Source organism: Schistocerca gregaria, chromosome 6 (genome assembly GCF_023897955.1).
Source record: "Schistocerca gregaria isolate iqSchGreg1 chromosome 6, iqSchGreg1.2, whole genome shotgun sequence".
Lineage (NCBI taxonomy): Eukaryota > Metazoa > Arthropoda > Insecta > Orthoptera > Acrididae > Schistocerca > Schistocerca gregaria.
Genome location: NC_064925.1, coordinates 385,043,328 through 385,070,525, shown reverse-complemented (window position 1 = coordinate 385,070,525; position 27,198 = coordinate 385,043,328). Strand labels below are relative to the sequence as shown.

Genomic DNA, 27,198 nt, shown 5'->3' with positions numbered 1-27,198 from the left:
CCACTCGAGTTCCTTAAACATCTCCGTAGCACTCGCATCATGATCAAACCTACCAGTAACAAATCTAGCAGCCCGCCTCTGAACTGCTTCCATGTCCTCCCTCAATCCGACCTCATAGGGATCCCAAACGCTCGAGCAGTACTCAAGAATAGGTCGTATTAGTGTTTTATAAGCGGTCTCCTTTACAGATGAACCACATCTTCCCAAAATTCTACCAATGAACCGAAGACGACTAACCGCCTTCCCCACACCTGCCACTACATGCTTGTCCCACTTCATATCGCTCAGAAATGTTACGCCCAAATATTTAATCGACGTGACTGCGTCAAGCGCTACACTACTAATGGAGTATTCAAACATTACAGGATTCTTTTTCCTATTCATCTGCATTAATTTACATTTATCTATATTTAGAGTTTGCTGCCAGTCTTTACACCAATCACAAATCCTGTCCAAGTCATTTTGTATCCTCCTATAGTCACTCAACAACGACACCTTTCCGTACACCTCAGCATCGTCAGCAAACAGCCGCACATTGCTATCCACCCTATCCAAAAGATCATTTATGTAGATAGAAAACAACAGCGGACCTACCACACTTCCCTGGAGCACTCCAGATGATACCCTCACCTCCGATGAACACACACCATCGAGGACAAGGTACTGGGTTCTATTACTTAAGAAGTCTTTGAGCCACTGACGTACTTGGGAACCAATCCCGTATGCTCGTACCTTAGTTAGGAGTCTGCAGTGGGGCACCGAGTCAAACGCTTTCCGGAAGTCAAGGAATATGGCATCCGTCTCATACCCTTCGCCCATGGTTTGCAAGATCTCATGTGAAAGCCGGCCGGTGTGACCATGCGGTTCTAGGCGCTTTAGTCTGGAACCGCTTGACTGCTACGGTCGCAGGTTCGAATCCTGCCTCGGGCGTGGATGTGTGTGATGTCCTTAGGTTAGTTAGGTTTAAGTAGTTCTAAGTTCTAGCGGACTGATGGCCACTGATGTTAAGTGCCATAGTGCTCAGAGCCATTTGAACCATATCATGTAAAAAAAGGGCGAGTTGCGTTTCGCAGGAGCGATGCTTTCTAAAGCCGTGCTGATGCATGGACAGCAACTTCTCTGTCTCAAGGAAATTCATTATATTCTAACTCACAATATCTTAGAGATTCCTGCAACAAACCGATGTTAATGATATTGGTCTGTAATTTTGAGGATCCGTCTTTCTACCCTTGTTATATACAGGGGTCAACTGCGCTTTTTTCCAGTCGCTCGAGACTTTACGCTGGGCAAGAGATTCGTGATAAATGCAAGCTCAGTAAGGAGATAATGCAGTAGAGTACTCTCTCTGTAGTCCAGCCTTAGTGGCGGACCTTTAGCACGGCTCGTGGTTTTCAGGTAAACGGCAAGGCGCGAGAGGCACTGAACAAGCGGTGGATTTATCTGTCACCAAAACATGTTACATCCGCACGCACAGACAACAGTTATCATGGCAAGAATACTCACTGAAATACGAGGGATATTTCACAATAACACACATTAACTTTTTTGCTTGCACTTTTTTCGGTCACTATCTCTTTACAGTACTTATTATGGTCTACCTGACACCCTAAGGCTGATTTCCAACTTCTCGGATGCTCTATTATTCCATCCAAGTCACCACTTCATCTGTCTAATCGATCGGGTGAAGGCGTTAGAAAGCTCTTCCAGAGGAAGATAGCCACATCCAAGCATAGATTTTTTCTTGGGGAACAAATAGCAGTCTAGTGGACCCATTTCTGGGCTGTAGGGAGAATGCGGCAACACATCCCATCCGTTTTCCTCACATTTTTGGGTTGTAGATTGCCGATATGCGGGTGAGCATTTTCGTGTGGAATGAGGGGCCCAGCCTCGAGCAACTGCATTTATCTGCGCAGGTTTTGCGTAAAGTTCCGGTAATACACTGCTGTGACACTTGTTACATAAGGTAATCTATCTGTCATTGGTCTTGGTGAACATAAGCAGAAATCAACACTTGCTTGAACTTTGACTGAGAGCATCGAGCCGGCCGTAGTGGCCGTGCGGTTCTAGGCACTACAGTCTGGAACCAAGCGACCGCTACGGTCGCAGGTTCGAATCCTGCCTCGGGCATGGATGTGTGTAATGTCCTTAGGTTAGTTAGGTATAATTGGCTCTAAGTTATAGGCGACTGATGACCTCAGAAGTTAAGTCGCACAGTGCTCAGAGTCATTTGAACCATTTGAGAGCATCGAAATATTTTTGGACATGGAGAATCTGAAACTGTCCATTTATTGGACGTCATCTCAACTGTTTTTCAAAGTCTCTAATCCACGCTTCGTCAATAGCGACATTTGGACACAAGAAACCTTAACTTTCACGTTCGACTCGTTGTATGAACACTGTTGCAATGTCCAGGCGTTTCTGCTTCTCTTCAGGAGTCAAACAGTGTGGGACCCATCTCGGAGCAATTTTTCTCTTTTTCAAATCATTTGTCAGAATACGGAATACGATGTTGGGGGGGAATTTCTAGTGGTTTCAGAGAGTTCCTCATAAGAGGTACTGCAGTCTTCTTCGGGAGCATCTTTCATAAGTTTCATATTTAGTTCATCTGTTGACGTTTCTAGCCTCCCGGGAATTGGATTATCTTCTATGCTCCCAAAGTGAAACACTACTATGGTCCGCTATAAACTCACCACAAACTCCATCTAACGCACCTAACTCACTATGGATTTCTGTTGGGTTTTTGCCGCGTGAAGTTTCAGTCTTGATGTACGACCGTGGCCTTCAGCAGTCATAGCATCGTAGACCCACGCAGAAGCTATTTCTACCTCCCGCCAATTTGCGAAAAAACGAAAACAAGTGCTTCTTCCTGGTGATCCCTACTATATCTAACGTAATTTTCATTGTTGTTGTATCAAAAAATCCACAGTAATACCTACCCGTGCATTACTTATGAAATGTCCTTCCTTCTATATACGGGAAAAACTCGGAATTTAGTACCACACAATCTAGTAACGGTACATTAATTCAAAAGCAATCAAAATAAGTTTGTCAATGTGACGTGTCCATCATCCCTTACAAATAGTCTACAAGGCAACTGGATTTTTTATTTTTATTTTTATGTTATGTAATGTTCTGAACTTAAATATCAGTTTCCCAAAGTAGTTCGACGAAACTCTCAAAGATTCTGGAAAAAATCTGTTCTCAAGTTTTCCGAGTGTCTTTCATAACTTTGAGTGAAACAGACGTTACAACAGACAGCGTGGTACTGTGTTAGAATGCTCATCTGCCACACGGTGTGCCTGGGTTTGATTCTCAACAAGAGCAAATTTCTAGACAAACATGAATGTTCTACGAGAATTTCCGTGAAACAAAATACAGAAATATGGATGAAAACAGTAGTCCTCGAGATTGGTAATCGCTGGTTAGAGCCTCAATACGGTTAGCATCATTTATTTTTTTCTTTCAGTTCGAATACCTATGTTATTTAAATACGAAAATCATCAAATATAAGCTAATTAAAACATATATAAATATAAGTTTTAAGAAAAATGGACGTTTTCTTATTTATTATTACATATGGCACTAAAAATCATATGTTCTATGTAAATATAAATTCTTAATTACTTATCTTTTATGAAAGACGAGCTTAGCAGCCACTGCTTCGCTCCTGCAGACTGTATGGCCTCTTCCGTCGAATTGTATATTGTTCACAAATTGCTACAGCTTCAATCTTTTCACACTAATTAAAGGCATGAAGCATGATCATTTCAATATTACTTCTGACGAAAATGCGACTCTGGTAGCTGCGTTCCAACGTTTTTGTTAAATGTGTCCTTTCGATTCTTTCCGTGATATTCCCATACCAATTTTCAACCAGTAACACACATTTCATTATATCTGACTGGAAAGCGAAATATCAATTTTCATAGATTAGCTTTTTTTTAACATAACGCAACACTTATTAAAAATTTTCATTCCGTAACTGACTACCTTGTGCGTTGATTTTCCAAAACCAATCAAACGCGTATTTTTTTTATTTCTAATACAGGACGAAAATACCAATTTTCATATATGTACCTTTAAAAAAAGCCTTAGCAGTTATTTTTAATGATTTACTTTCAAAAAATTTGCACCCACTCTTTCACCCCCTTAGTGGTCGAATTTCCAAAAATGCTTGAAACATTAACATTTTTATCTCTAACTGAGAAACGATTTACAAATGTTCGTAGTTTCAGTTTCAAAATTGTGTTAATACTACCATATTTTCCCCCTTAGGAGTGGAATTTCGAACAGTCCCTCCTTAAATGATGCCTATTATGCAAGATCAACAACCTCTACAAAATCAAGTTTCTGTTCTTAGTGGTTTGGCTCGGGTAGTAATGGGCCTATTTCACACCATTAGGGGTTGAATTTCCAAGAAAACAGTGAAATACGTCATTTTTTATTTGTAAACGAGAAGTCAAATGCCAATTTAAATATATATGGTTTTAGAACTACTTTAGTAGTTCTTTAATAATGATTTATTTTCAGAAAAACTTTCACAGACTATTTCATCTCCATAAGGGTTAAATTTCTAAAAATGCTGACATACGTATTTGTTTCTCACCAAGAAACCAAACACAAGTATTCGTAGATATATTCTTAAAAGTTGCATTAATAACGACATATTTTCAAAAAAACTTTCCTCTTATTTCAATACCTTAGACGAGAAATTTCAGTAAATCTCTTCTTAAACCACACATACCCCCTCTCCAAACTTCAGATTCCTGTCCTTAGTGGTTTGGGCTGGGTTATGATGAGGCAGTCAGTGAGGACACCGAAATTTTTTACAAAAAAATTGTTAGTGCAGATTTTTAGGTTTGAAAATAACATTACAAATTAAAACATTTTTTCATGTTTAGATATATTGATCTTGAAGGAAATTCTCGTGGAGAATGCACCTTTGTGCCAGCAATCTAATCCTGGCCAAGTATGTGAGGGCCAAATGCTCTACCACAGAGCGAAGCTGTCTATCTGAACTTCTGTCTTACTTTAGTTTATTAAAAACACTTGCAAAACTTCAATTTTCCTGAAAATTTTCAGAACTGCTTTCGAAGACTGATATTTGTGTGCTGCACTCCACGTACGATAAATATAAAGTATGACAAAAATCTTACTGCGTGTGGTCACCTTGTCAGAATGTTTTCATATCCCAAAAATTACCTAAATTACAGAAATGTTAATGACTGTCATATACGCTAATTCCTTAACAGATTAACTGTATCACAACCTCAGGTGCTACGAAGTCAAACGAATAGGCAAGTGAAACATACTGTTTACGTTATAACTTGTGAGGACCAAGATATGATACACTCAACAGTCTTAACGTTGAAAGCAACAGACAACTTTATAGTTAAACAAATGAAGCCAGGATATACAATTCTTTACAATAACGCGTATTATGAAGTCAGCGCTGTCTTCGTTACTTTACAGTATCCAGTGTTTTTGATACATAATAAAATTTATTTGAATCGGCCATTAATAAAGGTTTTTCTCATGTAAGTATGGTCAATATATTGTAGATTCTGAGTGCGTTAGGTGAAATATTGTCAAAAGACATTGCGAAATAACTGGAAACCTAAATTTTATGTTAATTTGTAAACATGTTTTCTTTGTGTAAACCAATGTTGCAAAAATATTTCAATGTGTATTTTTTAATAACAAGAATACTAGTAGACGTGTAATGTAGTCTGAAGGCGACAAATAACCACAAACGGGAGGAATATCTGTGTATGTGTATAATTTTAATGGTTTGTTTGCCATCGTTGAATTGTGTCCACAAAAGCAAATTTCATTGTAACGAACAGGGAAGTGTAACGTCAGCAAAACTGTACATGGGAGACGCGGCTGTGGCGGAGGGTTTAGTTTGGTGCTTCTATCGTTTTTGGAGTGTGTAGGCGGTGAAGTCGGAATAGGTAGAGCCGGAAGTAGAGATAATGGTGGACGTATCGCCTGCGCCAAGTGTGTAGCTATGAACTATGAAGTGCTAAGCCTGTTAAAATCATTTTCTAGCAAACTACTGGCGCTAAACAGTAAGAAATATATAAAACTGGACAGTTTTGCTACCACTTTTAATTAATTAAGTAATTAATGAAATAATTAAATAACGACTTAAATTTTTCAATTTTTCAGAATTTAAGCAGCTTCCGGAGTAGAAACGGAGCTTTCACGTGTGATGTTCTCTTGGTACTGGAGTTCATTCCATTCTCATCCGAAGTACGACCATTTTTACTGCACTCATATATGAATCGTGCTGACAAATCGCTTTTGTCAAAACTGTTTCCAATTTATTTCTTTTATTGTACGGCAACCATTCACAAGTGAATTCAGTTACTGAATAAAATCATCTTTATTAAATTTCAATCACAGACCCTTTTCGCCCTCAGTTACTCAATTTTGCTGTTTTATTCACTTCATCTGCAAATCTTTTCGCATTTCATCAGTTGCTAGGAACGCAGTAAAAATCTAATCGTTGTACTGCCAAGTTGGCCTAAGGGTAATAAATGGAGCGATTTGTAACTATCTCTGAGACATATGATCGTGCAGAATTCTGTCAGGTTGCTTATTTACCCGACCGACAGCTACTTCGAACGAAATTTTTAACACTAATTTTGTTAGTAGAAAGAACGACTGTAGCTTTCAGCAGCCAGTTGTTACATTCACATGAAATAATTTCCATGTAGCATCTACTAGGGCAAACAAAATTATCCATTTGAACGATTTGTAATAGAAAAAGTAAGAGCAATTAGCATGTGGACATTTGACGCGAATTTGCTTTCCACCCATTGCACCTATTGTGTTATATGCGTCCCACTTTTTCTTGAAATCATTTGCAATTTGCTCCCACTCTTCTCTGCTTGTGAGTACCTATAAAGTAATTTATGTATTTTTGAAATAATATATCACTAATGGTTTTCATTTCTATAGTTATAGCGTAAAACAGAAATTCAAGAGTCTCAAGAGGAGGGTGAAGTTGCCCAAAGAGAGCCAAAGCTCCTGTTTCAAGAGCATTTTCCTCGACAGAAGAGAGGACAACCATATGATGGGCTTGTGAAGGCAACCAGAGCGTTGAGGACAGCTGCCGTGGAGCCATGCTCAGCCTGCCAGATATGACAGATTTAGTGCCTCCGCAAACCACATCGCTGCAGAAGTGAGAGAAATAACTGATGTGGGGCGCCAGGTATTTGCGAGAGGCGCGCTACAAGAAATAAACCGTGTGCTGATGGATAGCTGGGATTGTGCTGTAGGTCTCTTCACAACTGTCCACCTCTGCAGCTAAATTCATCCTAATTCAACAAGTAGGCATACAGGAGGAGGACATAAAGGACATAAAATTTTTGTTTATAGCACTCGATTCTTCTTAGTTTATTTTTATAGAGCGGACGCAGCAATTGACGAAGTGCTTCATCTGTTTGGTATATGTCTGTGAATTTCATAGTTGAATGAGGCCAATCCATAACTTTAAAATTAATAAAAAATAAAAATAGTTCTTAAGGGAGTATAGTGTACTAAAAATTTATTTACATTCAAATATTCCACCTTTACTGCTTTGTACATTGTTTCATTCTTTTCTGGTATTACATTCAGGTATTCGAGCGCTATACTGCAAACTATAGTAGGTTTCTCCTGTTGAAAGAAATCGTAGCATTATGATAAGTCTGTCTTTGTGAGGTGATTATTCTGCCTTGAAATATGAGGAGTCACTATCGTGAGCGGATAAATGCATCCGGCCATACGTAAGTAATTTTTGTACGACTTTGAGTCCTCGACTTGCAGCTCGCGTAACAAATTTTGATGTATGCTTTTAATTTCTCGCCGCGCAACCGACGGAATACCCTTTCCTTCTTCTCCTCTTCCAAGTGTAAACAGAATTCAATTTTAGAACATGCAACTGCAGAGCATAGTAACAAGTCGTTGTCTGCCGCAGTGAATAAACATTGACGAAATACAGGATGATTCAAAAATTATATACGTATTACAAGGTACTATGTTGTCAAAACTATCGGCTTGGTTATTGGAGGAACGAATACATTGTCTTCTTTGTATTAACTGCTGCCAGATGTCACTTGTCTTCTGTTCACTCGGTTACCGTCACATGTTCCAAATGGCTACTGCGAAGCAGAAATCATGTTATCTTCTGGAGTTTGAAGTGTAATTACATGGTGATAGTGCAAAGGCGTTTCAAACTGAGGTACCCAACAGATCCTCCTAATGGCCGGAACATTTGCGGATGATCTCGACAGTTTTTAGGCACAGGATATGTATGCAAAAGAAAGAGTTCTGGTTGCGCTCGAGTTTCTGCCAAAAATGTTGCACCAATTCAAATCGTTTTCCAGCGTAGTCCTACAAAATCAACTCATCGTGCCACACGGGAGTTTCAACTGCATACAACAACAGTTAGGAGTGTTTTGAGACGTCTCTTGGTTACGAAGCTGTGCAAGTTACAGGTGTTGTAGACTATATGTCATGACCACAAACGCAAACGTGTAGCATTTTCTGACGAGCTTCAGAATGATATTGACAATGATAATAGGCGCAATGCATGTTTTGAGTGACAAAGCGACTTTCCAGCTTTCTGCGATGGATGTCAGTACCGCGACACCTAGAGTTGAAATTACGTGGTTTTCTAATGAGTGTCCAAGGAAAACATTTCAGACACATCACCGGTCAATCGATACGAAAAGGCCTTAGGGGGTGCCATAAATGGTATTAAGAAAACCATTCCTTGCCTTGGGGCATTGTCTGCCACACATTTTGTGGACGAAAATGGTAGTTCGCAGTGCTATGATCAACAGGAATAGCTTCTTGACAACCTTTGACACTGCTGTTACATCACCGATGATTTAGCTCTTCTGTTAGGACATCATGGGCTAGCATCTGCACAGATCGTAATTGAATCAGTTTGGAGTGTATCTTGACGGCAGATTTTGCTTTAGAGTTTTGGGTGGAGTCACTAGGAACAATTTAGAACCATTCGACGAAATTTAAAAATGATACGAAGCAGCAAAGGGCGTTTCCAGACGCTCTGCTCTGCGTTCTGCTTAGCTCGATCATGGGGATATGGACCTGGGGTGCTTTATTGACATGTATGTCAATAAAACGGCAAGGCTCCTTCTTAGACTCTCCAGTTCAGCAACACTCCCGGTGGTACCCGCACACCTTTGTTTAGCACTTCTGAAATGTTCCTCTACAGACAACCCATGATGGATTATTAAGAGCCTGCAGGCAGGCAACCTGTTGACATCCCACATTCTGCAAGCCTGCAGGTGGCCGCTAGAGCAGCAGCCCAAAGCCACTTAGCTAAATAGTACATAACTCTTCAATTTATTCCATCTAAATGTAGAGACAACCTTGCTTCAGTGCACTCTTGCCCTGTAGTTTATTTTATTTCACTTCACGAGTTCTTCCATACTAAGTTTAATATTTAAAAGTCATTACAGTCACTTCACAGAACATTAAAGGCTGCGCAACGTATATTATTATGACTTACAGTGCACGAATAACAACGTAGTTCTTATGAATGTGTTTGTGAATGCTTTTCTATTGTTATGCAAAATTGTTATTACACACATGCAACGCTGGAGGATGCCAAATTATTGACCATACCCATGTTAAATTTTCAATCGTCACTTGAAGAAAATTATTTCTTCATCTACTTTCAATTTTAGAAATGTGCTAGTCCAAGTATGCATGCCTATAAACTTTTCGTTGGAACATGGTGTTAGGGTCTGATCCTCCCACGGTCATAATTTCTAATTAGGAAGTTCAAATGGTTCAAATGGCTCTGAGCACTATGGTACTTAACTGATGAGGTCATCAGTCCCCTAGAACGTAGAACTACTTAAACCTAACTAACCTAAGGACATCACACACATCCATGCCCGAGGCAGGATTCGAACCTGCGACCGTAGCAGTTGCGCGGTTCCGGACTGAGAGCACAATTAGGAAGATCTTTAATGTTGTATGTATTAATGTGTTTGTGAACGCTTGTCTGTTGAAATGTGCAATTGTCATTACATAAACGCAATAATTGACCATACATATGCCAAACTTTCAGTTATCGCATGGAAAAAAATTATTTCTTCGTCTACTTTAGATTTCAAAACTGAGTTATTCCTAGTAAGTGTACTTACAAAGTTTTCGCTGTAATCCATTGTTAGGAGTCCGATACGCCCACGACCTTTATTTCTAATTGAGAAGGCTATTTGAGTGGTAAATCGCAAAGGCCACGTTATCGTTGGTCGATCTAGAAAAAACCTTTGACAATTTAAAACGGTGCAAGATGTTCGAAATGCTGAACAAAATATGACTAAGCTATATGGAAAGACTGGTACTGCACTGAAGTGCTTTAACGATGAAAGTAACTTCTGCGTTATGTGTCACTGACATGTTACGTAGCTCGATGAAACTTGGACCATTCATCGAAAGAACTGCTAGAGTACAGTACAAAAGACAATTGACAGAAATACACAACGAGACGAGCAGAAATGTCGCTTTCATTAAAGACAAAAAAACTCTCCTTCAGAACATACCATGAAGGCCCAAGGGTACCGACCGCCCGCCGTGTCATCCTCAACTTATCGGCGTCACTGGATGGGGATATGGATGATCATGTGGTCAGTACACCGCTCTCACGGCCGTATGTCAGTTCCCGAGATCGGAGCCGCTACTTCTCACTCAAGTAGCTTCTCAGTTTGCCTCACAAGGGCTGAGTGCACCTTGCTTCCCAACAGCGCTCGGCAGACCAGATGGTCTCCCATCCAAGTGCTATCCCAGCCCGACAGCGCTTAACTTCGGTGATCTGACGGGAACCGGTGGTACCACTGCGGCAAGACCGTTGGCATATTCAAAGACAATAAATACCCTGAAACCACGATTTGTGATGGTCCCCTGGACATTACAGAAGGCGGGACGTGGTCCTTAATAGGACGCCAGTGGATGCTCTTGAAAGTGCTACTACGCTGGGTAGTCACATGGTTAGTAAGGACTTCTCGTGGCAGGGCGTTCCATTCCTCCACCAGGCCTGTTGTCGACTGTCGGATGATAATTGGTGCATGTGGATGTACTGAAATATGTCTTCCCAACGCACCCCATAAGTGCTCGATGGGATTTAAGTAGAGGGAACGGGCAGGCAAGTCCATTCGCTAAATATGATCTCGGTCCGAGAGTTCCTTCACCTGCGCTGTTCAATGCGTTAACGCAATGTCATCCATAACCATCAAGACAGGATCCAATGCAACGGTGAGAAGGGGCTGATGGTGACGCAGTACAGTCTCAAAATAAAGCTGACCGTGCCGTTCAGTCTTCAAAGATTTGGAGCTCAGCACGCTCACGCAGCATTACGACTCCCCACACCACAGCACTTGGACCACCAGAACCATCATGTTCGACAGTTGGTACCCTCATATAGAGGTGGGTACACGCAATGCACCTAGGAACATTCTCGAACATGATCGTTGTAATAATACCCGTACAGGACAGGCGAATCAAGGAGCATGTAAAACATAGATTAATACAGCTAGAGAGTATATACCTGGCTAAAATTAGTCTACTAGCACCAAACATAGGCATTAATCTGAGGAAGACATCCCCGAGAATGTAGCTTTCAATAAGTGTTACAGATTTATTGCGCGTTTTTATTTTTTCAAAAATAAAAGTTTGCGATTCTAGTTCAATACATACTCAGCTTGTAGTTGCATACGGACAGAATTAGGAGTAGTATGTTTTATTTCACTCACCGTTAATTATATTCACGTTTAGCCTTTTATCGTCATTTGGTATCTAGGAAAATTCTTTCATGGCCCTTTTACCGTCCCTTCTACTTATTCCGTTTCGCGCATACCACATGAACACATCGGTTATTTTTATCTTTAGTACGGATTTGTCTTCAAGAACTAATCAGAGGCTTCGAATCACATTTATGGAGACCACGGTTTTCTACAAAGAAGGCTCATTGCAGACTAGATGCAAACAAAAGTGAATATTTCGTTTTCTATGAGTCTGTCTTTTCTAACTGATTTGTTTCTCCATCCTTCTCTTCTTCAGATCTGTATTTCTCACTATCCTGACAATACAAATGAAACCTGCACGCTCGACTTACATACACAGAAGTATACAGTCATAAATCGATTAAATGCCTTATTTCTAGGATGTCAGTATTTTGTTGAATCCCTATCCAAAATAATCTAGAATCCATGAATCCAGTTCAAAGTAGCACTCGAATTGTGAATGAACCATTCCCCCACATTTACAATACTCATTATTACATCATTAATCGCATCACGAACTCCCTATACATTTAGTATAATACCTTTCCTGACTACACACTCGGCGAAATTTCTATTTTAGCGCAATTAAGATTCACTTTCTGAACATTAGAGTGTTCGAAGTGCCTTGAAAGTAAATCGTCGTCTTACCAAAGAACAGTGAAACTTAAGCTGAATAAAACTATCTTCGTAGTGACAGTGTGGATAAAGCAACTTAGTGGAATTTTGTTTCGCCTTCCTTGATGCGAAGACAATAGTAGAAGGATACGAATTTTCATAATAAAATGAATGTAATAATTATGTGCACTACGTACCAGGATAAATGAAACGTCCACAAAACGATAAGTTTTAAGGAATGGAAATGACCGGGTGTGGTGTTGTTCCCTACAAGAAATTGAAATAAATATTAGCCATTGATAAAACAGTATTCTCTTGTCGATACTGCAGCGTTGTTGATGAAGAAATGGTCGAAAAACGCAAACGTGGTGCTGGGATGACGTAACGTGATCTCTTGTGACGGGCGAATCGATTGGCTGTAGGTAACTGATCCTGAAAGGCAGCGTATTTATTACAGCAGCGTCCGCGTAAACAAAACACGGGCGCGGCACGTGTCACTGAAGCTCTTCGCAGGATCAAATGTTTCATGCAGATCACGATTAATCTGTTTAGGGGACTCAACGGTGTCATAACTGCATGTTTAATGGATCAAATAAAACAAACGCCGCACCGTAATGCCCATTCTCCATCGTTTGAAATATTTCCGCTGTTGACTATAAAGAGATTCTTGATGCAGGAAATACGCTAATAGCCTAATTATGAGAAATAACAGTGCGGTAGAAGTCATTCAAGGCTGAAAGATGCAGGCTCAATTGCTCAGTCCATGTATACATTTAAACATTTCCATATTTGTCCACATCGGTTATTGTTATCTTTAGTTGACACCGTTCCTCATAAGCGACTTCTAATCAAGCTGCGGAGCTATGGGGTATCGTCTCAGTTGTGCGACTGGATTCGTGATTTCCTGTCGGGAAGGTCGCAGTTCGTAGACGGCAAATCATCGAGTAAAACTGAAGTGATATCAGGTGTTCCCCAGGGAAGGGTCCTGGGACCTCTACTGTTCCTGATCTATATAAATGACCTGGGTGACAATCTGAGCAGTTCTCTTAGACTGTTCGCAGATGATGCTGTAATTTACCGTCTAGTAAGGTCATCCGAAGACCAGTATCAGTTGCAAAGCGATTTAGAAAAGATTGCTGTATGGTGTGTCAGGTGGCACTTGACGCTAAATAACGAAAAGTGTGAGATGATCCACATGAGTTCCAAAAGAAATCCGTTGGAATTCGATTACTCGATAAATAGTACAATTCTCAAGGCTGTCAATTCAACTTAGTACCTGGGTGTTAAAATTACGAACAACTTCAGTTGGAAGGACGACATAGATAATATTGTCGGGAAGGTGTTCGTTTTTCCCGCTCGCTGTTCGGGAGTGGAATAGTAGAGAGATAGTATGATTGTGGTTCGATGAACCCTCTGCCAAGCACTTAAATGTGAATTGCAGAGCAGTCATGTAGATGTAGATGTAGTACGGATTTGTCTTCAACAGCTAATCAGAGGCTTGGAACCACATTTGTGGAGATCACCAGTTTCTACAAAGAGGACTCATTGCAGACTGGATGTAAGCAAAAGTGAATATTGCGTTTTCCGTGCGTCTGTCATTTCTTCCGTTCCACAGAAACGGTGACAAGAGACTGCGGCCTCACCTAGTGGGAAAATCCAGGCAGTTTCAGTCGAAGAAAAATCATTCTTCATTCGTTCTAGTGCGTTCCAATTCTAACAACAAAAATTTTAAGTAGGGAACCGTAACAACGTTAGTTAACAATGTAAATAAAATAAATCACGAGTCGACAGGACGTATTGGACTGTTCTTTGTCACGAGCATAAACACAACACTTAACCGAGTAAAGCTTTAGAGATCATAAGTACTAAATCAAAGCGAGATGTAGAAGAATCTAGAACATCAGTCAAACAGTAAGAGACAGTTTTGAGAAAGAAGGTGATTGGAAGACACTCACGCGGGGCAGTCGGAAGTAAGCGTAGATGTCAGGAACGAGGTGTAGTTACTCAGTTTCGTTAGTAATGTAGAATTATAGCGGTACCTTACTTGACTATTGGGCAATTTTGCAAGCAGTAATTTTCAGTTAGATAAGAGTATACCTTTAGAAATACAGAAAGCTCTAAGTAAAATAGTAAAACTCAAGCACAAAGTGTGGAAATTAGAGAATAATAGACAACTTGAGGTATCTGAAAAAGTCTTTGAGCCTAATGGAGGAGAAAACGAAACCGTCAGAGAAAGATTAAGAAAGATAGACTCAGCATTTCACTTAGTAAACGATGTTTATAATAAAAAATAATTGTCCAGAAATGTAAAAATCCGTCATCACATGTCAGTACGGCGGCGTCCTCCTGCTTAGCTGAGTGGTAACATGCTTGCCTCCCACGCACTGGGCCCGGGTTCGATTCCAAACGGGTTGGAGATTTTCTCCGCTTAGTGACTGGGTGTTGTGTTTTCCTCCTCAACATTTAATCTTCATCGTCGGCATGTCGCTCAATGCGGCGCCGACTGAAATAAGACTTGCACTTCGCTGCTGAACCCGAATGGGACATCCCGGCCAACAATGCCATTTCAGTGTCGGTCAGAACACACAACTGCGTCAGAAACACTAATTTTAAGATCACTAAAACAAAACTAAATTATAAAAAAGGAAAATAAAATTATGAGGAAGAAATTAGTACTAAGAAGAACAGAATAACAGTCGACACTCTTAAAGCGTCAGGGTAACTTAATGTTTTAAATGTGCTCTTCCTCATCAACACAACAATAAAGTAATCGAGGTTCGGTTCTGAACTGACGATCATTTTAATATGTTTCTAAGTACATCGAGTGCACACATCAGTTGTCACTGCATCGAATATAATTACATATAAAAAGACGAAGTACTAACTAAACTCTCTTTGTAACTTATCTTCTGTGTGTTGCACAATACAATCGTCATTCATGTACAGAATACTACTTCATACACATTATATAACGGGCATAAGCGCAGATACCTTTTACGTGGGAAGGTATAATGTACATGCGTGAGTGTGCTGGTTGTTTTTTCTCTGCTTTGAACAGTCTTCCTACCAACACATCACAAACTTTACGACCTGCTGTTTTCTGCACGGCCGTAACTGTGTCACTAAGTGGACTACTTCTGTCAGTAAAGGCTTACCGTCTTGCAACCACGCGTCCACACTTCAGTATCTCACCTGCGACGCATCGAAAAATGGCTTGCTCTTGCCACATATACTTGGAGCAATTACCCAACTTAAAAAGTATGACATGTACACTACTGGCCATTAAAATTGCTACACATATATTATACTAGAACTGAAATGTGATTACATTTTCACGCAATTTGGGTGCATAGATACTGAAAAATCTGTACCCAGAACAACCACCTCCGGCAGTAATAACGGCCTTGGTACGCCTGGGCATTGAGTCAAACAGAGCTTGGATGGCGTGTAAAGGTACAGCAGCCCATGCTGCTTCAACACGATACCACAGTTCATCAAGAGTAGTGACTGGCGCATTGTGACGAGCCAGTTGCTCGGCCACCATTGATCAGACCTTTTCAATTGGTAAGAGATCTGGAGAATTTGCTTGCCAGGGCAGCAGTCGACCATTTTCTGCATCCAGAAAGAACCGTACAGGATCTGCAACATGCGGTCGTGCATTATCCTGCTGAAATGTAGGGTTTCGCAGGGATCGAACGAAGGGTAGAGCTACGGGTCGTAACACATCTGAAATGTAACGTCCACTGTTCAAACTGCCGGCAATGCGAACTAGAGCTGATCGAGACGTGTAACCATAGGCACCCCATACCATCACGCCGGGTGATACTTCAGTATGGCGATGACGAATACACGCTTCCAATGTGCGTTCAGCGCGATGTCACCAAACACAAATGCGACAATCATGATGCTGTAAAAAGAAACTGGATTCATCCAAAAAAATTACGTTTTACCATTCGTGCACCCAGCTTCGTCGTTGAGTACACCATCGTAGGCGCTCCTGTCTGTGATGCATCGTCAAGGGTAACCGCAGCCATGGTCTCCAAGTTGATGGTCCATGCTGCCGCAAACGACGTCGAACTGTTCGTGCAGATGGTTGTTGTCTTGCAAACATCCCCATCTGTTGATCCAGGGATCGTGATGTGGCTTCACGATCCGTTACAGCCATGCCGATAAGGTGCCTGTCATCTCGATTGCTAGTGATACGAGGCCGTTGGGATCCAGCACGGCGTTCCGTATTACCCTCCTGAACCCACCGATTCCATATTCTGCTAAGAGTCATTGGATCTCTACCAACTCGAGCAGCAATGTCGCGATACGATAATCAGCAATCGCGTCAGGCTACAATCCGACCTTTATCAAAGTCGGAAATGTGATGGTGCGCATTTCTCCTCCTTACACGAGGCATCACAACAACGTTTCACCAGGCAACGCCGGTCAACTGCTGTTGGTGTGTGAGAAATCGGTTGGAAACTTTCCTCATGTCACCACGTTATAGGTCTTGCCAGTGGCGCCAACCTTGTGTGAATGCTCTCAAATGCTAATCATTTGAATATCACAGCATCTTCCTCCTGTCGGTTATATTTCGAGTCTGTAGCACGTCATCTTCGTGGTGTAGCAATTCTAATAGCCTGTAGTGTAGTTTCTCTTTGATGAGAGGTAACATAAAAATCTGGCAAGATTCTCTGGGGCTTCCAGCCATTTTGAGTGGTTTAAAATCCACGAGCTTTCGACCGAATACTTCTCTGCCACTGACAAGTAGTGACTGGAGCGTCGCTGGCTGGATCTTAAGAGCGGTGAACATCCTAACACATTTACGTTTTGCTCCTATTCAGTATCTTATCTTCCTTTTTGGCTGTCTTCTGGGGTGTTGTTGGTTGCAGCTGTCGCCCTCATACATCGGCGCTACCGACTGTGAGGTCACTGATGCCCAGTATACCGCCAAATTGCCAGACGAAGTTTTGGTCGCGAGATCGCCGCACCCGCTTCAACCTTCCGATGGCCGTTTCCTACGCTGTGTTATACTGACTGTTGTATCAAACACAACAACGAGGCACAGTTCCACACCAGCAGCATACAACATTCGACGTCGATTTATGGCCACCCACTGCCCTTATCCCCCCCCCCCCCCTCCCTCCCCAGCCCCAAGTACTCCAATAGAAACTCCCGCAGCAGAACAAGTGAGGAAAATATTTCTAGGTTAATTAAGACCAAGGCATTTTCTCTTTAAGTAACATCTGTATGCACAAACGCCTGGAAGTGAGCAACATATGCTAGAAATTCTTTGAAATATGTTATATTGACAGAGAAATACAAATAATTATTTCTTCCTTTACTCATAGTTTCTTCGCAGTTACCTTCGTAATACCTGTGTTCGTCTTTCCAACATCTGTGATTACTCTTCTTAGAAATTTCCACTCCTCTTCAACGAAACTGTCTACTGTAGTACTCATTATCGCGGTATCAATATTTTCAGTGAACTTGAGACGAATCTCATCCTTCCTCAGTAACTGAGGTTAACTCTGAATCACTTCTAAATTCCGATATATATATATATATATATATATATATATATATATATATATATATATATATATATATATGCTGCTGCATACGCCTTACAGTCGAATATCTGATTTCACAATTTGCGTCTGACCATGATGTAATTGAGACAGACAGAGGGATAAAAAAACAATTAAATTCGCTCAAAAGAGGAAAGGCTGCTGGACCTGATAGGATACACAGAGTACGCGAAGGAAATTGCCCCCCTTCTTGCAGCGGTGTACCGTAGGTATCTAGAAGAGCCTAGCTTTCCAAAAGAATGGAAAAGAGCACAGGTCATCCACGTTTTCAAGAAGGGGCGTCGAACAGATGTGCAGAACTATAGACCTATATCTCTAACGTCGATCAGTTGTAGAATTTTGGAATACGTATTATGTTCGAGTATAATGACTTTTCTGGAGACTAGAACTCCACTCTGTAATAATGAGCATGGGTTTCTAAAAACACGATCATGTGAAACCTAGCTCGCGCTATTCGTCCACGAGCCTCAGCGGGCCATAGACACGGGTTCCCAGGTAGATGCAGTGTTTCTTGACTTCCGCAAGGCGTTCGATACAGTTCCCCACAATCGTTTAATGAACAAAGTAAGAGCATATGGACTATCGGACCAATTGTGTGATTGGATTGAAGAGTTCCTAGATAACAGAACGCAGCATGTCATTCTCGATGGAGAGAAGTCCTCCGAAGTAGGAGTGATTTCAGGTGTGCCACAGGGGTGCGTCGAAGGACCGTTCCTATTCACAATATACACAAATGACCTTGTGGATAACATCGGAAGTTCACTGAGGCTTTTTTGCGGATGATGATGTGGTGTAACAGTGGAAAATTGTACTGAAATGCAGGATGATCTGCAATGAACTGATGCATGGTGCAGGGAATGGCAATTGAATCTCTATGTAGACAAGTGTAGTGTGCTGTGAATACATAGAAAGAAAGATCCCATATCATTTAGCTACAATATAGCAGGTCAGCAACTGGAAGCAGGTAATTCCATAAATTATCTGGGAGTACGCATTAGGTGTGATTTACAATGGAATGATCATATAAAGTTTATCGTCGGTAAAGCAGATGCCAGACTGAGATGCATTGAAAGGATCCTAAGGAAATGCAATCCGAAAACGAAGGAAATAGGTTACAGTACACTTGTTCGCGCACTGCTTGAGTATTACTCACCAGTTTGAGACCCGTACCAGATAGGGTTGATAGAAAAAATAGAGAAGATCCAACGGAGAGCAGCGCGCTTCGTTACGGGATCGTTTAGTAATCGCTAAAGCGTTACGGAGATGATAGATAAACGCCAGTGGAAGACTCTGCAGGAGAGACGCTCAGTAGCTCGGTACGAGCTTTTGTTGAAGTTTAGAGACCATACCTTCACCGAGGAGTGTAGCAGTATATTGCTCCCCCCTACGTATATCTCGCGAAGAGACTATGAGGATAAAATCAGAGAGATTAGAACCCACACAGAGGCATACCGACAATCTTTCTTTCCACGAACAGTACGAGACTGGAATAGAAGGGAGAACCGATAGAAGTACTCAAAATACCCTCCGCCGCACACCGTCAGGTGGCTTGTGGAGTATGGATGTAGATGTAGATGTAGATGTGGAATCTTCCCGTTCAGCAGACTATTTCTACGTATAGTTTTTCCTCTTGTGATTTTTGAACAGAGTATTCGATTTTACTAGCTGAAATTTATTGCAGAAATCAAGTAGCCTTTCTCCTCCCTATTCCTACTACTAAATCCGTATTCTCCTAATCCTACCCTTACTTCTTCCCCTGCAAACGCATTCCAGTCCCCCATGTCTATTGCATTACCATCTGCCTCTGTATACCAAATTAGCCGTTTAATATACACATATACTTTCTCTCTTTGTTCATCGACTGCTTCTGACGTCGACATGTTTCCCTGAATTATTGTTGTCGGTGATGGTTTGTTGTCGATTCTGATGAGGCCATATTCTACAACTATTGATATTACACTATATTCTTATGGCCACAAACTCTTATCTTCTTTCCATTTCACTTTACCGACTCCCACTGCACAGGATGAGTATCGAAACCCTGAGAAAGGTAAAAAAAAAAAAAAATGTACGTCAGCCAAGAATAAAAGTAGTCACCCTTAAGTCAGTACAAAACGATCTTAAGATACGGGCAGTTTGTTGCCGTTTCGTTGAGGTTAACAGAAACTTATTAGCATCAGAAAGGAGAATTACGGGACTGTTTACGTACTCGTCTCCAGCGTAATTGCCAAGCCAGAGTAACAATAACAAAACCGTTACGGGAGGTAATTGTCTAAGAGGAGACGTGCTCCTGTTCTGTCACCGGAAGTCTCTGAGACGCCTTCACGTCAGGAATATAACTCCTGTGCGCAAGAATTCAGCGCTCCGTCGTTCGCCGAGAAAATTAATCTCGCGCAGCCAATTCCTTCGGGGAGGCTATGGAACGCTGGGTCCTGCGAGCTGATCGTGAACTCAATCTTTTGCGAGGCTTGTAATAATTCAGCCAAGTAGGCCGCAGAATATTATGGATGCTGGTAATCTTATTAAGAGCGGAGGAAGACCGTAGAGAATGCGTTTAATCTCAGCTCGTAATTGAGTTTTTTTTTTTTTTATTGAGTGTTGTACAAGCAACGGTCTGGCAGTTGGTGAAGCTGTTAACAGTCTTACGCCTTGTCTGACAGATAATTCATGTCATTATTTTGCGCTCATCCCCTCATCACTGCGAGCTTTAGTGTAGTCGAGAATCTGTACTGCCTGTGTCGAGTCCTGAAGTGCTTTCAGATGTTTCGTTATGTAACTACCTGGTTTTATTGGATCATGTAATTGTTTCAAGTACGTAGCAAAGCACTTGGATTTACTGAATAATTTCAGTGTCTGAAGTCGACACTGTCTAAAGAAACCAGAGCAATTACCTCTGATCTAAGCCGGCCGTAGTGGCCTTGCGGTTCTAGGCGCTACAGTCTGGAACAGCGTGACCGCTACGGTCGCAGGTTCGAATCCTGCCTCGGGCATGGATGTGTGTGATGTCCTTAGGTTAGATAGGTTTAAGTAGTTCTAAGTTCTAGGAGACTGATGACCACAACAGTTAAGTCCCATAGTGCTCAGAGCCATCTGAACCATTGAACCTCTGATATAAAGTCCTCTGCATACCGTAACACTGAAATTACAGTGTCAGTTAATTATATACGGTCTAGTCAAATTAATGTAGCCGCTGCCTACGTTGGATGTCAACATGCAGTAACCATTCATAGACGTAGGTGGCATCTCTGGCAGTGGAGGGAATATAAACCATGTACTCGTAGACGCGAAAAAAGTTCAGTCGTTAAATATAAACGGGAAGCAGTCCTGATCGCATAAATTTTTAATGTGGTGTCCGGTTTAGATCTTATTATAAGATCGTCTTCAGACCATAATGAGATCGAAACGGGTGACCACATTAAAAATTTATCCGATCAGGACTGCTTCCCGTTTATTTATAATAATTTTAAATCACTGTTTCCTGTAATAAGAATCATGTTCTTTAAAATGTTAGTTCTCTCGTTGTCGTAAAGTGGAAACGGAGCGGTTTATCAGACGTACAGACGGACATGAGCATTGGCTTTCGAGCCAAGGGTGAAAGCATTTCCAAAACGTCCAGGTTTGTAACCCGTTCGCGTGCTGCAGTGGTTAAAGCATACCATGCATAGCAAAATTATGCTGTCCATAATCGGCACCGACGCAACTGTTGGGCTCCACGTGCCACAGATGACGGGGGTGATCAACGGAGGCGGTGATATGTATGGGCGAACGGACCTTCAGCTGTAGCGAAACTAAGCGGCCAGATGAACCAAGGGATTTCCAAGTAGAGTCTCCGCAACGACAGTTCAGTGAACATTGCTGCGTGTGGGCCTCTGCGGCAAGTGCCTTGTTCATTTACCCATGCTCACTGTTGCTCATCGACGACATAGGCTCAAATTTGCGCGCCAGGATGGCAACTGGATGTCGACTCCGTGGCGACAGGTGGCCCTTCCAGACGAATCACGTTTAATGCTCCATCGCACAGATGGCTGTTGGCGTGTGCACGGCGTGGAACTTCTGAAAGCAAACTGTCCTGGCATGAGGAGGGAGGGTTATGGTCTTCGCAGTCCGTGGGTGATCTCGACATTCTGGAAGGCACAATGGATGAACACAAATATGCATTTATCCTTGGGAACCATGTGTACCCCTACATAAAGTTTGTTTCTCCTCGGTACGATGGCATCCCCCAGCAGGAGGCCACTGCAACATATCGTACAGTTTGAAATGTATTTATACGGGGTGTTCAAAACGCCACGCGTGCCATATGATTGTTCGCCTGTCTGGGGTACTTCCCTTCAAGTGGACTCTCCTACCATTCCACTGTTTCGTTTACCTCAGCCAGCCTCAGTAATATCTTTGGTGTGTGTCGTTAGGTGTTGTCGTGAACGTTTAAGTTTAGTTCCTTTGTTCGTTTGTTTCGTTTTTGTCACTGTTAAAATGCTAGCCATTGAAGAACATGTGTTTTTAGTAGAACAATCGTTCAAAGCTGGCGGTAAATACACAGTTTTAGTTCACCAAACATTTAATTCAGTTTTCCCGGAGACAACTCTCCCACATTGCGATACTGTGCGAGATTTGATTAACAAATTTCGAAGTACGGGTTGAGTGACAGATGCACCGAGAAGTGATCGTCCTAGCGTTTTGTCTCAGGATAAACTACTCAATATTTCCGATAAAATGTCCATGAGTCCTAACAAGTCAGCAAGAAAACTTGACAAGGAAATCGATGTTAGTGTCGGAACGTCCCACACAGCTGTAAGGAAAAAATTAGAACATTTCCCATACAAAGTGACAGTCGTGCAAGAACTGAAAAACACTGATACGGCAATAGACTGCATTATTATCAGTGGTTCAAAAATTTTGTTCAATAAAATGGAAGGAATATTCTTAATGAAACGTGTTCCACTGATGAGGCGTGGTTTCATTTGTCCGGGTACATGAACTCGCAAAATTCTAGTATGTGGAGTACTGTGTATTCATGAGAAACCACTTCATTTGTGAAAATAGGAGATTCGATTGCAATTGCTAGACGTCGGATTGTGGGGAGGGGTGTGGTGTGTTGGCTGCAGAGAGGCAGTGTCAGAAGAATGGGTTAAAAAATAACATTGTGGAACCCACGACTGTTTTTTAAATAGCTGCAATAGAAAGCTGCTGTACAGTCACAGCAAGATGGAATGGAATAATTTTTATTTGTTGGATGCTACCTGAGTAACTCAACCATTCTCACCATACTTCCCTGTTGCGGATGTGGTTGTGAAGTGGAAACGTAATGGAACAACCTCAGCGAAATAAAGACTAGTCGGATTGCGTGCACTCACGGACAGGGACTGTCCAACATAGTGGAGGGTGGATGTAAACAGTCGCATGAAATCTGGCAGAGAGTGCTGTCTTGTCAGTTGAGAAGCAGCAACAGCGGAATGTGATTACGAAGTCTCTCCTGGGGTAATAATTGATAATATTCTTCTCGGGTGTGCAGCCAGATCATAACGTCATCTTGATACAATATTTCAGCGGTACAACTGGCCGTCATCTTCAGGTGAGAGTGCTGGTACACGATCTCACCGTAACAGCCCTCTAGCGCAAGTAAACATACCGCGCCGCCAGGGGTGGAAAGAGGCGAAATCTAGATATCGCTATCAAAAATTAAAAATTATTCCGACGACAATTCAAAAACAACGATCTGTGTTTGGATAGTCTGAATAATTTTTAATTTTAGAATTAGTATTCCCACGGTTTGGTAGCACTATGATTTCTACTCATTAGTGAGGAATTTTTAGATGGACGTGGTCTATCTGAGGAAACTTGAGGATCCTCTTTCCTGCCAAATTGAGGCCATTATGGCACATCAGCGTGGTATGTGCTGAAAGGCAATTCCAACGAATGTGGGTGCGGAGAGATGTAAATATTACTGATCTGTTAGTTTAAATACACCTCCCATCCCACAAGCAGAACCTCTATGACCTGATTCTTTTCTCCCATCTGCTCCTTTTCCTCGGACATTTCCGTGTACTCTACATGTCCCGCCACCTTGATCCCCGTCATCCCCTGGTTGCTCCACTCCTCTCCAAACTCCACCCTCTGCCACGAATTCGCCATTGTGTGCCCACCTACGCTCCACGTCTACACCCTTCATCTTCTTTCCCAAGTTGGCTCCCTTCCTGATGATGCCTTCTCTCCCTCCATTTATCCCTCCTATCAACTCTGATCCTCACTTCCCCCTCCCTTCGTCTGTTCTTTTCCCATGCTCCTTCTCCCCCCCTCTTCCATCCTGTTTTCTCCCTTCTCCTTTTGCATTGCCCTCCTCTGCCTTCTCCCAATGCCTCTCACGTCTGCCGCCCCCCCCCCCCTTATGAGTCCTCTCCTCTGTTAGCTCCTCCCCCCATTTTGTTTTTCCACTCCTTCCCCCCTTTTTTCCTTTTTTCTTCTCATCTGTCCAGGTACCCCCCTCCTCCCCCATCTGCCTTTGGCTGTGGCGTGTCATCTTCATGTCATCTATTTAGTGCAGTGTGTTTGAAGTGAGTCTTAAGTGTTGTGTGTCTTTTCTGAAGTGTCGTGAACAGAAATCATACTGTCGCTGGGTGTGATTTTTATATCTCTTGCGAACAGAAACCAGACTGTCGCTGTGTTTTTTTAATTGTCTGTCTACCATTTTCCCTGTCTGCTTCTTGTGTATTTTATTAGCATCATCAACCAATTGTTTTATGTTTTAACTTCCACAATTTTCCGCCATTTCACAGTTTAAGTCGCCGTTTTTATCACCTGCTTTTATTATTTATTATCTTCTTCTGTTTAAAAAATCTATAGGCTGAAGGGCAGCGTACTAATCTGCTGCCAGGCCGCCCCCTTTGGGGGGGAATCGAAGCTTAATAAAGGGAAAAAAATCATTTAAAAAAGTCATAGTTGCAAAATAGCAACACCAATTCCTTACAGAAGTACTTAAACCTAACTAACCTAAGGACATCACACACATCCATGCCTGAGAGAGAATTCGAACCTGCGATCGTAGCGACCTACATAGGGATAAACGATCCCCACGATGAAATAAGGAACGTCAGAGCTCGTACGTAAAGATAGAGGTGTTCGTTCTTTCCGCTCGCTATACGAGATTGGAATAATAGAGAATTGTGAAGGTGGTTCGATGAACCCTCTGCCATGCATCTGAACGTGATTTGCAGGGTATCCATGTAGATACAGAAATAATATATTTTTCTTCACTGTTTACGTCTGCAAGATTGGGGAAACTTTTCGATCCCGCGATGAACTCAGTGAGCCATGTTCGGAGCGCATTTTCATCCAGAAACAAAATTCCTCAGAAGTTTTTCGGTAGAGAGGGAATAAAGTGAAATCTGAGGGCGCAAGCTCAGGTGAATAAGGTGTGTGGGGAATAACTTCCCAATTCAACTCCTGTATAATGCTTTTTGTCAGTCTAATACAATGCGGCAGGGGGATACCGTGCATGAGCATCACTTCACGCAGAGTTCCTGGTCTTGTTCCGGGATTGCCTCTCAAGACGTCCCAGTTGTTGACAATAACTGTCTGCAGTGATGGCTGCACATCGTGGAAGCAATTTGTAGTACACCACACCGTTACTTTGACGTTATGCTTTGTGGATGCACTGTGGTCTTTTTACGGAGAATTACTGCTTTGTTTGGGCTCAGCCATTCCTATCTTTTCCTTGCGTTAGCATAAAGACACTATTTCTCGTCGGCAGTAACAATACAGGACGTGAATGGTCGGTGCTGTTCACTAGCCAATTCATGACGAGCAAGCAGAGATGCACGTATGGCTATTCGCTAATTTTTGTGAATTTGCCTTAGAGGATGAGGTACCCATATACCCGATTTTTTAATCTTCCCCATTGCATGCAAATGTTGCACGATGGTGGAAGGACCCCAGTTCGCCACATTCGCCAGTATGCGGACTTGGATCTTTCGTGACTGAATGCAATTAAACTGTCTTCATCAAACACGCAAGGTCTTCCTGTCCGTGGACAGTCACTAATGTCAAAATGATCCTCTTTAAAATTAAAAATTAATTTTCTAGCCGTGCTCTGTCCAACGGCATTATCCATACACGACCCAAATGTCTCTGGGTGCCTCCGCTGCTGCCTCCTCATTTCTGAACTCAAACAGAAGAATATGTCCGAAATATACGGATTTCTCCACTTGGTACTCCATATTCTAGAGTCCACAGTACCTCTGACTTTCTAAAAATGGCACAACGACAATATGTAAACTCAAATAGCAACATTTAACTAGAAATAAAAAATTACAATCGATAAATAAACCCACAGAAACCGGAATATCAATATGCAAAACAAAAACGCTACGAACTTATACATCAATGTAATAGGTTTCAGTGTCAGGAAATATTTTCTGAAAGTATTTGCACAAGTGTAGCCATGTATGGAAGTGAAACATTGACGATAAATAGCTTCGAAAAGAATGAAATGGAAGGTTTTGAAATGTGGTGGTATAGAATAATTCTGAAGATATATGGGCATATCGCGTAACTAATGAGCAGGTACTGAAAAGATTTGGTGAGAAAAGAAATTAGTGGCACAGCTTGACTAAAAGAAGGAGTCAGCTGATAGGACACATTTTGAGACGTAAAGGGTTCCCAAATGGAACTGAAAAGAAGTGTGGGCGGAGGAGGAAAAGGGGGGGGGGGGGGTAGCAATCATAGAGGGTGACCAAGAGATTAATAGAGTAAATAAATTCAGAAGGAAGAAGTTTGCAGTAGTTATTCGGAGATGAAGAGGCTTGGACGGGATGGAGAGCTGCATCAAAATACTCTTCGGACAGAAGATCACAACAAGCTGTTCTTATTTATTGTACTGTTGCTTTGTTGATCCAGTACCCTCACAGTAGGTTTTTAATGAGTAATTAATAATCTTATAGGATAACTACTTAATAGGTGTCTCCTGTATGTTACTTACATAGATCTTCTTCCCTTCCTATACTTTGTCCCCCCTCGTCTTCTCCCATTCCCTAGCCCACATCCTTTAATGTTTTAATACATTTTATATTCCTTGATAAGCTCATCTCTGTTTTCGTAACATATATTCTTAACCATGAAATATTTCAGTCACAGCTCGCCGTCTTACCACTCCTCCTCTATGTATATTTCATGCCGTATTTAATTTTTCTTAAAAAATTTGT

General features: G+C 41.7%; 1 protein-coding gene and 1 pseudogene across 1 annotated transcript in view; both read right to left on the bottom strand.

The window, feature by feature from the left end:
* The window catches only part of LOC126278893 (calbindin-32), a 1,341,317-nt gene that overhangs the window by 1,143,579 nt on the left and 170,540 nt on the right, over nt 1-27,198 (bottom strand). The gene's annotated exons all lie outside the window — the stretch shown is intronic.
* Nucleotides 10,764-10,881, bottom strand: LOC126279775 (5S ribosomal RNA; annotated as a pseudogene).